The 15,429-nt window shown below is 38.5% G+C and overlaps 1 protein-coding gene across 7 annotated transcripts in view; it reads right to left on the bottom strand.

Annotated features, from left to right (window-relative positions):
* Nucleotides 1-15,429, bottom strand: part of NHSL1 (NHS like 1) — a 243,738-nt gene that overhangs the window by 42,864 nt on the left and 185,445 nt on the right. The window lies entirely within an intron of this gene.

A 15,429-nucleotide genomic window follows, 5' to 3' on the forward strand; every position in this document is an offset into this window, starting at 1 on the left:
CTCCCTTCCCTTGCAAGAAAATTTCCCGGACAAGCAGGGCACCGATGAAGTTGTATGCAAATGGGACCATTCTATAGTACCACAATCTATTAATACTAAAGAAAAATAAAACACCGGGAGGGACTCTCAGAATGATATGACTGCAGTTCCCCCCAGTGTTTATAAACACAGCAGGAGCACAGGGAAAACCTCCTGCATCTTGATAGCAGAATACATCATAATTACTCCATCAGGATGGATATGGTAACACTCTGCATTATTACATTAGCCTCTGAACCCATCTCCATGCTTCTGCCTTACGGACCACACTCCCTGACTCCCCTTTTAACAGTCTATTCTCAACACAGCAGTCAAAGACATCCTTTTAAAATATAAGTCAGACCATGTTGCTTCTCTGCTCAAACCCTTCCAAGTCTGCACTAGGATCTACAAGAACCTACAAGATCTACCAAGTGGCCCACTGTTGTCTCATGGCATTCCTACTATTCTAGCCCTCATTGACTCTACTCCAGCCACACCATGCTCCGTGTTGTACTTTGTACATTCCATGCATGCTCCTACCTCAGGGCCTTTGCACTTGCCATTCCCACCACCTGAAATGCTCTTCTTTTAGACATCCACACAGGCAGCACCTTCTTTTTCTTTAAGTGTTCACTCAAGAGTCCCCTTTTTGTTTGGGTCTTACCTGTTTGCACTATTCAATTTTAGCTTCTCTCCAATATTTTATATCCCCCTTCCCTGCTTTCTTTTTCCTCTTTAGTACACATAACTAGTGTACATATATATTTTTTATGTATCTTGCTTGTCTCTCCCACAAGAATGTAAGTTCCTTGAGGCTTTAAATCAGAATCACATGCAAAACTATTTCAGAATTGTAGCTTAAAGAGGGTCACTGTTTAGTAACTGATTGCTATATGCCTTGCCCTGGCAATTGTTATCTCATTTAATCTTCACAGTGTTAGCCGTGTTAAATAAATAAGGAAATGGAGACTCAGAGAGTAAAGTAACTTTACTTTTGGAAAGTTCACAAGTGGACAGCTGGGATTAGCAGCCAGATCTGCCCCCAAAGTCTTTGGTGTGAAACTGTAGAATAACAACTTGGCGATATTTATGATAAATTATTAGTCTAAAATAAAATCTCTGCTCTAAAAATAGCATCTCTTTTAATAAATAAGAACAACATCTTTTGAAAAATCTACAAAAGCCAGCAGTGTGGTATAAGAGATGGAGAAAAAGCAGAGTGGCATCCTGGCCCTGTCATTTACTAGCTGTACATTTTGATCAACTTGATCTCCCGGTGTAGAGAAAAGAATGACCCATGTAGCACTGAAATGCTTCATGTTAATGGAATCCCTCATTATAGAGTGACTTACTTTTATATATATAGATACATATATATATATATATATATAAAGTTTATATGAGTTTAAAATTGCCTTGCTTTCAGAATTTAAGTGCAATGTTTCGATCTGTCCATTGGTCAATAATCTTCATCAATATCGCATTACCCTGGTCCTGGAAGGGATGGAGAGACACAAATGAAACATAGGAAACCGTAATTCCTTGTGTCAAATTGCTTCATTTAGAAAGGGACAGCACCTGCAACACCCGCAGTTGCTTTGTGGCTTTTGGACGCTGTCAGATGTACATTTTAGAGACTACTAGGTCTTGCCTGGAAAATAGACAAGCTCCCACCAGATGGGCAATAGGGCTTGAAATGTGATCTCTTTCTCATATGGGCTCATATGAAATATGGTCTCTTTCTCAGAACAGCCAAGTGATAGGAAAGTGGGCTGAACTACGAAACAACACATCAGCCCAGTCTCGTTTGTTTTAATTTGCTTTGTTTTTCTTAAAAAAAGAAAAAAAATAGAAAACTGAATTATAACCAGAGCTAAACTTAGCATTTATTTTGCAATTATTACAAGAAAATAGAGGGGGAACAGATAAAACTACATAGAGCACTATTTAAGAAGACACCAACATACATTTCACTCCTTTTGGGGGGACACCCAGTCTTTGGCGTTTTTCCTCCTAGAATTAAGTAAATCTCCCTTGTGTTGACTCTTGGATTTCAAGATCCTTAATAGTTCAGGAAAGATTTTAGAATTCCAGAGGTAAAAAAAAATAAAAATCTTTAATAGTTTTACAAGATGCCAAAGCTTTGCAGTCTCTTTTGGCTATACACTTCCTCTGCCTTCAGTATACTTAGACACAAGAGATTCTGACTTATTTCTGTTCTCTGTGTGTTCCTTTTTCTTACCCCCCTGGAGCCAATGGCAACAGGAAAATTGTGGATAGTGGAAATGAATCCATATAGAAGCACAGTTCACGGCCCATCGGCAACTCTGCGCTGGTGAAGAGATGATTTCCTCACCCACATTTTTAAGTAACTTTAATTGTTCATTCTTTCCTGTTCAGTCCCTCTACAACAAACCTAGCCCCTTTACAAAGAGCTCTAAACTTTGTCACATATGGAATTAAAATTAAAACATTTTAGATTTTAACTATCCCATATTAAGTGATTCCTCAAATTAATGAAAATAGTTCATTAGAACATAAAAATTTAAACGGATGAAGTAATTTCTTATTTTTAATCTTTTTTAGAATAACTAATTATATATACAAAATATATAACATAACGAATATTCAGGAACTCACTGCCCACCCCATGACCTCATATATTACTAATAAGCTGCATCTACTTCCATGCCCTCTCAATCCTATCTCCCCACTTCCCTCCAGGTAACCAGTAGCCTGAAGTTAATGTTCATCGTCACTTTACTTCTTGTTATGTGTATGTGTGTACATACAAATATGTCTAAATTATATGTTTCGATTTGCTTTGACTTTTACAAAAATAGTATCATTATCTTTGTAGTGTTTTTGACTTACCATTACCTTCCTAAGACACATCCACATAGTTGTGAGAGCCTATAATTCATTCATTTTACTGGGGTATACATTCCACCCCAGTACCACGTTTATTTATCGATTCTTTTATTGATGGACAAGTAGGTTGTCAAAGATGTTCTTTGTATTATCTCAACAATTCAAAACTCCCCGTAAGAGAGTGATCAGGAGGAAAGGGCTGTAGCAAAGGCTCTATTCCCCATATACTTATTACTGGAAGAAAAACATGGGCTTTGGAGGGTGATGGATAGATTCACTACCTTGATTGTGGTGATCTCATGTGTATACATATGTCACAACTTATTAAGTTGCATACTTTAAATATGTATAGGTTATTTTATGTAAATTATACCTTAATAAAGCTGTTTTAAGAGAGAGAGAGAGATATCTTTTTCAGTATTTAAAAGCTGTGTGATCTTAAGCAAGTGATCTAATCTCTCCAAGATACAGTTTCTTCATCCATGATATGGGTATCATCAAAGCTACCTGGCATGGTTGCAATGAATATTGAATATATTCACACAGAGCACAGAACACAGTCTCTGGCGCCTGAGCCTTTCCATGTGCCAGGTTGCTTGGCTCCAAGCTGGGAACACAGAGATCAATAAGATAGTGATGCTGTCTTCTAATCTAGAAGAGAAGGCAGACATGAATAGAACCTGATTATAGTGTAGTGGGATGTGTACACCAAGAGACACTGGAACACATCACCGGACACACCCTACTGCTTTGCATGCATAAGGCCCGGGAATGACAGACCCCGATTTTCTCAACCTGCCTGCAACGGAACAGAGTAACATGGAGCCATAACTGCAGAGCAGTGAGCACACAGAGCCTGCACTGGCTCCTTTGTGTTTCTTTTGTGACCTGAGATTACTCACACACAGAGACCCAGTGATATATGAATGCATGCAGAGTCATCATTTCTAGACTATAAGCTACCTTAGGCCAGGGACTGTATCCATATACTGAGACCAAGCAGCACTTAAATGTTCTTTGGAAAACTAAAATGAGTGAATAAATGTCAGACAAACCAAAGATGGAGGAGGCATAAGAGGCATAACGAGAAGGAATTGGGTCATTGAGTAATCTTGCCCTTTTGTTTATTTAACCAACATGGCACAAAGAAAAGAACTCCAAGAAGCCCTGCATTCGTATCCTCCCTGATGCTTTCTAGCTATGTGATCTTGAGAAAGTAATTTCCTATTTCTGAGCCTCTGTTTCTGGATGATTAAAATGACAGTAATAGCTATTACAATACCAATTTCATGGGGGTTCTTGTGGAAAACAACATAATTTGTGAAAAAGTTCTATGTTCTAAAGTATTCCATGATTACTTTAGCAATAGCATGACCACTGGTAGCTTGACATACAGATAACCTGTAAAGCCATGATGATCAGAATTTTTTAGTAGCTGCTGAAACCTCTCAAATTCATTGCTTTAGGCAGGAAATTCTACGTGGGTGGAATAAAAGACAGGATGAATGGGAGAGTGGCCAAATTTTCATAAAAACAGACATTGTCTATTGAGTCATTTTCTTTGAAGTCTGGTTTAAAAAACCAAGGCAGTTTAACAATACTCATCGTCATCATTTGAGCATATACTACGTGTCAAGCACTGTGCTAGGGGTTTCACAAACACTAATTTACTTCAACCTCACAACAACTCTCCAAGGGAGGTAGGATAACTGGGTAATTTATTTATCAAAACCAGACACCCTTGGGAGTGAATGGGGGTGCGATTAATAATTACACAGAATAGCAGCTGTCAACCAGGGCTGAACTGAGCAAACCAGACATGTGGCTGATATCCCTTTACAGTTGAGGAAAGCAACTTAGCCAAGGCCACCCAGCTTCGGACAGGTGAAAAGCTGCCCCAAACCTGCACGCTCTCCAGTGTCATGTTAAATAAGCCTCCTGTGTTTACAGTTACCGGAGCAAGCCCATGGCCGTTTTCTTTTCTTCAAAGTCCTTCTTCAATTTAAATATTTCCTATCAACAAGGCCTAAAACAGAACACAAGGTGCCAGTTCAAAGAATAACAGGAAATAGAAAGGAAAATTTCGGAGGTGAATTTTATACAAGAGATTGAATAACTCATGACTGACAACCTTTCTGCTAAGACAATGGGGCCTCTGTGAACATCTCCCAGACTCAGTGAGCAATGCCATCAAATGTGACCCCCGACGATGGCAGTTAAAGAAATTCCCTGTCAACTCACAGGAAGTATTTGGCACCTATAACTGACTTCCCTTCATCTGCAAGAACCTCTTTGGTAGTGTCTGGTATACACTGAAAATTGAAGGAAAAAAAAGTCAAGACTAGAACAAAAAGCAATACCTTACTCTTTGATGTCACAGTTGAATAGAAAGGTTATTTTCTAGAATTCCTAAATTCCTTGGCTAACAGCATTTTTCCATGTATCATGTTTACTAGTTAGATGCTATATACAACATATATACAACCGGAAATACTTTAAACAATTTTTTTCTTGCTATACTATATCACCACTTCGAACATCAAAGATGCGTGTGGATATCATTAGCAAAAGACCTTTCTTCATATCATAAACACACTGTAGAGTCCTACTTGGTAAGTGTTCTGCATTAATTAGAATAATTATCCTAGAACAATTAGTGAGAATAGATGTGCCCTAGGTTCTCTTTTCTAATTTATGTGTCCTTAACCTTTACCTTATTAGCAATTCTCATTTTAGGAAAGTGTTTCTATCCTAAGCACATAGTGGATGTTTAATATTTGTTGAATGCAAATTAGATGCTTTTCACTGTAAACACTTCTTTTGATGTCAGATCATTCGTAGCCTAAGCATTTATTAACTCATGTGTCCTCTCTTCTACATAGTCACTGCTCTCCAATCTACACCCCTCCTGCTCAATATCTACTTAGGAAATATAAAAGAAAAGAGTTTTCCCAAGAGAATTTTCCCTCCAAACTGACTTCTACATACTCTAAATTTAAAATGATCCCAACTGTTATGGTAACTTTAAGAACATGAATTGCAGTTAGGGGTCTTGGTCTTAACACAGAGGACCACAAACTGCTGGCTTGCAGCCCCATTTAACAGTCACTGGGATTTCCACCTGATTTCAAATGCCAACTCCATGATATACTAAATCTCATGAAGATTTAGGTCCATATAAAGTCAAGAGACTTTATATTCTCTTTTTGATGTTCTGTTCTACTGGTCCGTACATTCAGGTGCCACACTGGAGGAATTCCTGACTCTTATATTTTCATACCGGGTAAAGGCAGTTCTTCCTTATTGCTCTTCTGTTTTAGAGCCTTCCTCCTCGCTACGAACTTTAGGTTCAGATTCCCCAGTCTGCTCCCTCTTCCCTTCACCCCCTAAAGTAACTGGAAACCAAGACAAAAGACAGCAGATCTATAATACTTGCCTTTTTATTGATATTGTGCTAAATAAATTAACATAAGCAGAATTGATAGCTTTTTGATATTGAGTCCTCTAATCTAAGAACCTATGTCTTTTTATTTATTTAAATCTTGTCTTCTACATTATCTTAAAGTTTTTTTATAAGGATTTTGTACTTTTCTTACTAAATTTATCCCTGTTGCTTTGCCTGCTATAACTATTTTAAATAGATTTTTTCTATCTTCTAACTTGACTTTGTAGTAACTTTGATAAGTTACTGATTTCTATGTATTAATTTTATATCTTACTGTATCACTGAACTCTATTATTTACAGAACTTGTAACAATTTCATTTTCTTGGATTTACCAAGTATACAAACTATGTACAGTGATAAAATAACCTCACTCTTTCCCATTTTTGCATTTCTTATTCTACAGCTTTTCTAATTGTGCTGGCTTGTTCTTCCCATACAACGCCATCAATGTAATAATTATAGTCAATGACCCTGTTGTATACCTCATTCTAGTGAGAATAGCCCATTAAAAATTATGTTGGATTTAGCAACAAGGCAGATAAACTTTGTTAAGTTATGGGAGTACCCACCTGTTCTGATATTATTGAGTGTTTTTTATCAAGAATGGTTCTTAAATTATACCAAACACCTTGTCAATATCTATAGTTTTGACTATATGATTTTTCTCACCAGATCAAATATGATCAATATATAATTAGATTACCTAATATCGAACATTCTTGCATTACTGTTGGAATAAACTCCAGTTGATTTTGGAGTATTTGTCTTTTAGTGAGCTGGCAGATTATGTTTCCTAATGTTTTATTTATGATTTCTGATTTCTAATGCCAATATTCATGAGTGAGTCTGTCCAGTTAATTTTCTGCTTTGTGTAGTCTTTGTCAGGTTTTGGTATCAATGTTAAGCTAATTCATTAAAAAGAATTGCACCTTTTCCTTTTTACCCCTTTACTCTGGAACAGTTTCAAGCACTGGATTTATCTACCCTTTAAAATCTTCGGTAGGAACTCCCCCTCCCACCCCCCACCATGAAACCATCTGGGCTTGGTGTTTTTTTCAATTTGGTGTGAATTTTTAATAAAATTTTCTTTTTTTCATGGTAATTACTCTGGTAAAATACTTCCTCTCTTATAGGGTTAAGTTTGATACACTACGAAAATTAGAAAATCAGTTTCAAAATTATTTATATATCTTCCATCTATCAAAAGATGATACAGAATCGCCCCTCTGTATCTATGGGTTCCGTATCCACGGATTCAACCAACTGTGGATTGAAAATATTTGAAAAAAAATAGAAGAATGGTTGTGTCTGTTACTGAACAAGTGCAGACTGTTTTCTTCTCATTATTCCCTAAGCAATACAGCATAACAACTATTGATATGGCATTTACATTGTATTAGGTATTATAAGTAACCTAGAGGCAACAAAGTATAAGGGTATATTTTAAAGTAAAGGATGTGCATAGATTATATACAAATACTATATACCATTTTATACCAGGGACTTGAGCATCCATGGATTTTAGTATCTGTGAGGAGTCCTAGAATCAATTTCCCATGGATACCAAGGGATGATGGCATACAATTTTCATTCCTAATCATAAAATGCTCTGCTTAAAAAATGTATTAGTGATTTCCTATTAGCTATGCAATAAAGCAAACTTCCTTCCTTAGCATCACCCCTCTGTGATTCTATGTCAGCCTCCCTTCACCACCGCTCCTGGCATCACTCCTGCTGGACTCAATATCCACAGGGCTGGTCCATCTAACACCTGCTCAGGTTCCTTCCCAGCCTCCCTTCCAACCTGCCTCGGCCAGCTACCCTCATGGACGTACACCCTGACCTAACCATGGCAGGATGCTGAATTGAGGTTTGGGGGGTGGTTCACAAATTGGTGCTCCTTCAGGAATTGCTGAAGGTGTGAGAAAAAGAAAAGAAACAAGAATGTGCCCAATGTTTTTGACGTAAGTAACTGGTAGAATGGAGTTATGGGGACTGCAAAGGAACAGGTATTTTTTGGAAGAGGCTGTTAGAATCACATATTTGGATGTGGACACATTTGAGATAACTGTAAGACATTTAAGTGGAGATGGATAGTAACCAGATAAATGCATAAGTCTGGACTAGAGAGATAAATTCAGGAAACTTCAGTGCATGGGTTTTAAAATCATGGGACTAGACGAAATCACCCAAGGAGTGAGTCTGTTACAGAGGAGCAGAGGTTGAGCCCCAGGGTTGAACCAACTTTTAGATATTTGGAAGAAAAGGAGCATACAACAAATGACTGAGAGGCAATGGCTAGTGAGGGAAGGAGGAAACCAGGAGTGTAGAGTATCATGAAGGCCAAGTAATGGAAGTATTCTTAGAAGAAAAGAATCATAAACAATGTCAAATGCTGCTGAGAGGTTGAATAAGATGAGGCCTGAGAATTAACTATTAGATCTGGCGACGTGGAGGTGACTGGTAGACTTAACAAGAACAGTTTCAGTCGTGCGCTGGGGATCAAAGTTTGGAGGGGCTTCAAAAGAGATTGTGAGGAAAGGCAATGGAGACAGCAAGTCTAGACAGTTCTTTGGAGAAGTCTTATTATAAAGGGGAACTGATAAATGTGGTACAAATTGGAGGGCCAGAAAGGTCAAAGGAGGTTTTCCTCAAGATGCAAGAAAACACAGCATGTTTGTGTAATGATGGGTTGTGATGCAATTGAGAGAGAATTGATTAGGCCAAAGAGAGAGGGATAAATTATGAGTATGAAGCCCTTGAATGGTTGGCCTTATTCATGCCAGTTGAAAAATACTGAGTGCCTATTGCATGCCAGGCCCTGATCTGGGATGTGACAGAGCAGAAAAGGACTGTTCACCCATTGCAATGGCAGGAAAGGGTGAGAATACAAAGCAGTTTAAAAAAATAAGACTTCTGATTGCTTTCTTTTTCCCAGTACAGTAAACGTCAAGGATAGTGTCTCTGAGTCCATTTTGTGTTGCTATAAGGAATAACTGAGACTGGGTAATTTATAAAGAAAAGAGGTTTATTTAGCTCACAGTTCTGCAGGCTGAGAAGTTCAAGGGCATGGCCCCGGTTTCTGGTGAGGGCTTTCGTGCCGTGACACAACGCAGGGGAAAAAATCAAAAGGGAAGCAGATACACGCAAAGAGAAGAAAATCTGAGGGGCTCTGGCTTTCTATCAGCTCACTCTCATCACAGGAACTAATACCTGCAAGAACCAATCTCATCTCTGGAGAGTGAGAACTCACTCCCTGTGGCACATCCAGGTGATTCATGAGGGATCTGTCCCCATAATGCAAACACCTCCCGCTGGGATCCACCTCCCCACACCACCACACTGGGGATCAAATTTCAGCATGAGTTTGGATGGGGACAAACAAACGACATCCAAACCATGGCAGACAGGATCTATAAGTAAAGCAGAGAAAACTGCGTTTGGAGATTGGAGAAGGCGTGAAATATAACTCAGGAGAGGAAAGAATGAACTGATGATGAGTTAATATAGCAGGATTCCTGGGCAGCACATTAGACTTGAGGTCATACGCTTACAGCGAGACTAGCAAACATAACCTGGTGTTTTTCTCTAGCCTCATTTAGCTAATCAGGCTTTAGCGCAAAGCAGGGGGAGAGCTGGATTAAACTGGAGTTGGGACTTTGCCAGGAAAGTGGCAGAAGGCGTGGAGCTAGCAGAGTTGAATGTGTGTGCAAAGAAGTGAATGCAATGGTGGCCCGTGGAATATCAGCTGGGGAAGGATGAGCATGGACAGGAAGAGGGTAGGGTTAAATAATTTCTGTAATGGGATGCTAGAGGGACCATGCTGGGAAAATAGCAGATGGAGTCATCCTCAACTCTTTTCTTTGTCACATAATTTTAGCAAATTTCATAGGACTCACTTTCATAATAAATCTACAATCTCCCACTGCCACCCTGGTCCAGTCACCATGGCCTGTCTCTTGCCTGGATGACTGCCATAGCCTATTCTCCTTGTCTATCTTCCACTCTGGGGGTCTAATCTTCATACGATGGCCAGACAATCACATGAAATAGTAAATCAGATCATGTTACTTCCCTGCTCTACTCCTCCAGCAACTCCCCATCCCACCCAGGAAGCAACAAATCCAAAATCCTTACCATGGCTGATTAGGCCCTCTGTGACCTGGCCCTTGGTTATCTCCCCCAAAGGCAGTGTTACCTCTCTCCCCTCTGCTCGGTGCCCACCCGCTCTGCTTTCTGGCTATTCCTTGCACAGGATAACCACACTGCAGTCTTCAGGCCTTGCACATGTGGCGTTCTTACACTTCACCTTGAAGTCTGCTCTAATGGTGACCCTCAGAGAGTCCTTCTTGGACACTCAATCTAAAATGGCACTCCTGTCACTCTAGAACTCTCCCCACTGTTGTCTGATTCATCCTCATAACACTTAGCACTACCTGGTGTAATATTATGCTTGTTTGTTCACCATCCCTTTGATGGCAGGGACTTTGTCTTGTTCACTCGACAGCTTCTCAGGACCTAGAACAATGCTTGGCATATTGGAGGTGCTGAATAAATATTTACTGAGCAAACGAATGAATGAAGGGCTTGTGCAAAAGATGGCAGACAGGAATTTTATTCCACTCCCACTTTCTACATAAGGAAATTAATGCCCTGAAGGGCCTGTGATACATCCAAAGAAACACAACAAGCTTGAAATAGGTCCTCTAACTCCTAGATGCCAACCCCCTTAACTGCCCCCTTCTTCAGTATTCACACAGCTACTCTTTTGCTCTAGGTCCTTAGTTACCTTTTGCCTGTTGTAAGTCCTATACTGAGTCTCCTTACGTACTTCATTCTCCTAACTCCTGCCCCATTTCCCGACTGCCCAAGTCAGAAGAGTTTCTTTTTCCTATATTACTATATACTAAACACTTACTGCAGCAGGTCATACATAAAACTTTTTATTCTACTTAGTTCTCCCTACCGCTGAGAGCTGTAAATTCCTTAAGGCAAGTATAGATATCTTATTAATCTTGCATTTTGTAGTATCTGGTATATAACATATATCCCTAAAAACATTTATTGCAGTGGTTGCATTGTCTTCTGGAATATTCTTCCAGAAATGCATCGTTTTTGCATGGCTCACTCTTTCAATTCCATTCACCTCCTTGCTCAGTAAAGCCTATCCTTTTAATTTAAAATTGCAACTGCCCTTCCCTCTGATTTATTTTACTTCACAGCACATGCCACTTTCTAATATAGCAAGATTATGCAGTCACACACTGCATAATGATGTTTCAGTCAACAACAGACCACAAATACAATGGTGGTCCCATAAGATTATAATGGAGCTGAAAAATTTCTATTGCCTAGTGATGTTGTAGCTGTCATAACACCATAGGACAACACATTACTCCCATGTTTGTGGTGATGCTAATGTAAACAAACCTACTGTTGCCAGTCATATAAAAGTCTAGCACATACAATTACATATAGCATATAATACTTGATAAAGATAACAAATGATTATGGTACTGTTTATGTATTTATTATACTATACTTTATCATTATTTTAGAGTTCATTCCTCCTACTTGTAAAACAGCCTCAGGCATACCCTTCAGGAGGTATTCCAGAAAAAGGCACTGTTCTCACAAGAGATGACAACTTCGTGTGTGTTACTGTCCCTGAAGACTTTCCAGTAGGACAAGATGTGGGGGTGGAAGACAGTGATAGTGGTGGTTCTGATCCTTTGTAGGCTTAGGCTAATGTGTGCGTTTGTGTCTTAGTTTTTTTTTTTTTGACATTTAGCAACACATTTATTAAGCACCTACTATGTGGCTGGCTTTCTGCACTTGGTGGTGACCAAAACAAGTAAGGCTCCCACCTGTGCCTATCTAATAATCTACAATTACAACCTAAGGGTGTATGCTCTTTAATTTATACAGCTGAATACTGTATTAGTTTCCTAGAGCTGCCATAATAAATTACCACTAAGTGAGCAGCTTGTAACAGCAGACTTTATTTTCTCACGGTTTTGGAGGCAGGGAGTTCAAAACTGAGGTGCCTGTAGAGCAGTATTCCCGCTTGAATGCTCTAAGGGCAATTCTTCCTTGCCCCTTTCAGCTTCTGGAGGTTCCAGGCTTTCCTTAGCTTGTGGCTGCCTAACTCCAACCTCTGACTCTAGCTTGGTCTTTTCTTCTCCTCTGTGTCTCTTATAAGGACACTTAACACTGGATTTATGACCCATCTTATTTATACCCTTTTTCTATAAGCTCTTCTCTATTTTTTAAAATAAAAAAAAAAATTTTTTTTTTTTTACTTTTTAATCTTTTTTGTTTAAAAACTAAAACCAAAATGTCTTAGTTTTTAAACAAAAAAGATTAAAAAGTAAAAAAAAAATTTAATTTTGAAAAATAGGGAAGAGCTTATAGAAAAAGGATATAAAGAAAGCACATGTTTTTATACAGCTCCACAATGGGTATTTTTAAACTGTTATCATAAGGGTCAAAAAGTTAAACAATTTAAAAAGTTTATAAAGGAAAAAAGTTACAGTAAGCTAAGGTTAATTCATTAATGAAGAAAGAAAACCTATTCCTAAATTTAGCACACCCTAAGCGTACAGTGTTTATGAAGTCTACAGTAGCACTCGGTAACGTTGCTGGCTTCACATTCACTCACCACTCACTTGCTGACTCGCTCAGAGCAACTTCCAGCCCTGAAAGCTTCATTCACGGTAAGTGCCCCATACAGGTGTGCCATTTTTTTTTTTATCTTTTATACCATATTTTTACTATACCTTTTCTATGTTTAGATACACAAATACTTACCATTGTGTTTCAATTGCTGACAGTACAGTAACGCACGACAGAGGTTTGTAGCCCAGGAGCACTAGGCTGCACCACCTAGCCCAGGCATGGAGCAGGCTGCGCCATCTAGATCCGTGCAAGCACACTCCATGATATTCGCACAATGATGAAATCGCCTAACGGTGCACTTCTCAGAGCGCACCCCTGGCGTTAAGCAGTGCATGACTGCCTTTGTTTTTGGTGCCTCCCCATGAAATCAAAGCTCCGTTGAGGGCAGGGATTTCTTTTATTTGGGTCATTGTTACATCTCTAACTCCTAGAATAGTCCCTGGCACACAGGAGGTGCTCAATAAGTACTTATTTTACAAACGAATTACAGTTCTGTGCTTAAAGGAGCTCTTTTTTGTAACACACTGAAGAGGGTTAAGGGATGTTTCTGGGTCCCAAACGACAGCCACTGGGGGCTGTGCAGCTTGGGTGCATCAGTGCATCACCGTGATCTAGAGAAGGACAGTAAGGGTCACAAACATTAATAAAGACTCTGATTCAGGGCCAATATTTGCTTAGCAGTAATTATTCAATAAACTGTTGAATGGATGAGCCCACAGAGTACAATGTCATGGTAAGTAAAGAGTTATGTGAGAATTTGGAAACTGTTTTTCCATCTTCCAGAAGATCTTAGGATGCCGTCATGATAATGCCAATTTACCAGGGACTCTATACTCTTGGATACTCACAACTTGTACAATCATGCTGCACACAGAAATCATCTTTGTCTTACTGGGCCCGACTATAAACTTTTCTTCCTTCTTTGAGCATCAGTGTAAGGCTGAGGTCTATCTGGATAAACAAAAGTCTCACTGTACAATTCACCTTCTGGTTTTCATTTTCCTTACCCATGCCAACAAGAGAAAAATAAAAGTTTTCAAAATTAACGATCAGACCAATTTTGAAACAGCTGCTTTTCCCATTATAGTAAGATATTGTCTGTGTATATTTTCAAGTCTAAAGGATAAATCTAATATGTAAAAATACCTTTAAAGAAATAAGAAACACATTCTGTAATAAAAATGTGGGTGGAGAGGGAAGGAATGTGGAGTTGTTGATCAAAGGGTGCAAAGTTTAAGATAGACAGGAGGAATAAGTTTTGAGATCGACTACACAGCAGGATAACTATGTCAATAATAATGTATCGTATGTTTCAAAATAACTAAGAGTAGCTGGGCGCGGTGGCTCACACCTGTAATCCTAGCACTCTGGGAAGCTGAGGCGGGTGGATCATTTGAGCTCAGGAGTTCGAGACCAGCCTGAGCAAGAGTGAGACCTCCGTCTCTACTAAAAATAGAAGGAAATTATATGGACAACTAGAAATATATACAGAAAAAATTAGTTGGGCATGGTGGCGCATGCCTGTAGTCCCAGCTACTTGGGAGGCTAAGGCAGGAGGATCACTTGAGCCCAGGAGTTTGAGGTTGCTGTGAGCTAGGCTGACGCCATGGCACTCTAACCTGGGCAACAGAGTGAGACTCTGTCTCAAAAAAAAATATATAAATAAATAAATAAATAAAAAACCAAAAAAACCCAAAAACCACCCTAAGAGTAAATTTCAAATGTCTTGCCATAAAAAATAATAGGTAAGTGAAGTGATAGATATGTTAATTAGCTTGATTTAATTATTCTACATTGTATACATATATCAAAAACATCACATTGTATCCCATAAATGTATATAATTATGATTAGTCAATTAAAATACTAATTAAAAAGAGGAATAAAAAAATTTAAGTGAATATTCATTTGAAGATCAAAATTTTAAGGTCATTATTTCCCATTTTTGGATCAATTATTATCTTACTTTGTTCTCTGAAGTTACCTATTTGATGAAAAGGATAATAAATTCTGAATGTTTTTCAATAAGTCATTTATGTACTGACCTCATTCTACTAAAAGTTTTTAGATGAATTAAAAATGGTTTCTAAACCAAATGCTGTTCATCAAATCTTATCTTGTTTAAGTAATTCCAGTGTCAGTCCACATTGCTTAATAAAACGAAAATATAACTACATAAATCAAAATCTCCATACATTTTTCGTCTCTCATATGCATTTAGTTCTGAGAAAATACACTTCTCTTAAGTAGTTTGTGCATGGTAGAGAAAAAGGAACCCAAATGTAAAATAGCATCGCTAAACAAATTGGCCAGTACAATGATATTAAGCAAAAGAATTGCTCATATCCAATCTATATTAAAAACACTGACCACTTGTGAAACAGTGGCTTTTGCTACTAAGAGTTCTTCCTTG

The sequence above is a fragment of the Eulemur rufifrons genome, chromosome 15 (genome assembly GCF_041146395.1).
Source record: "Eulemur rufifrons isolate Redbay chromosome 15, OSU_ERuf_1, whole genome shotgun sequence".
NCBI lineage: Eukaryota > Metazoa > Chordata > Mammalia > Primates > Lemuridae > Eulemur > Eulemur rufifrons.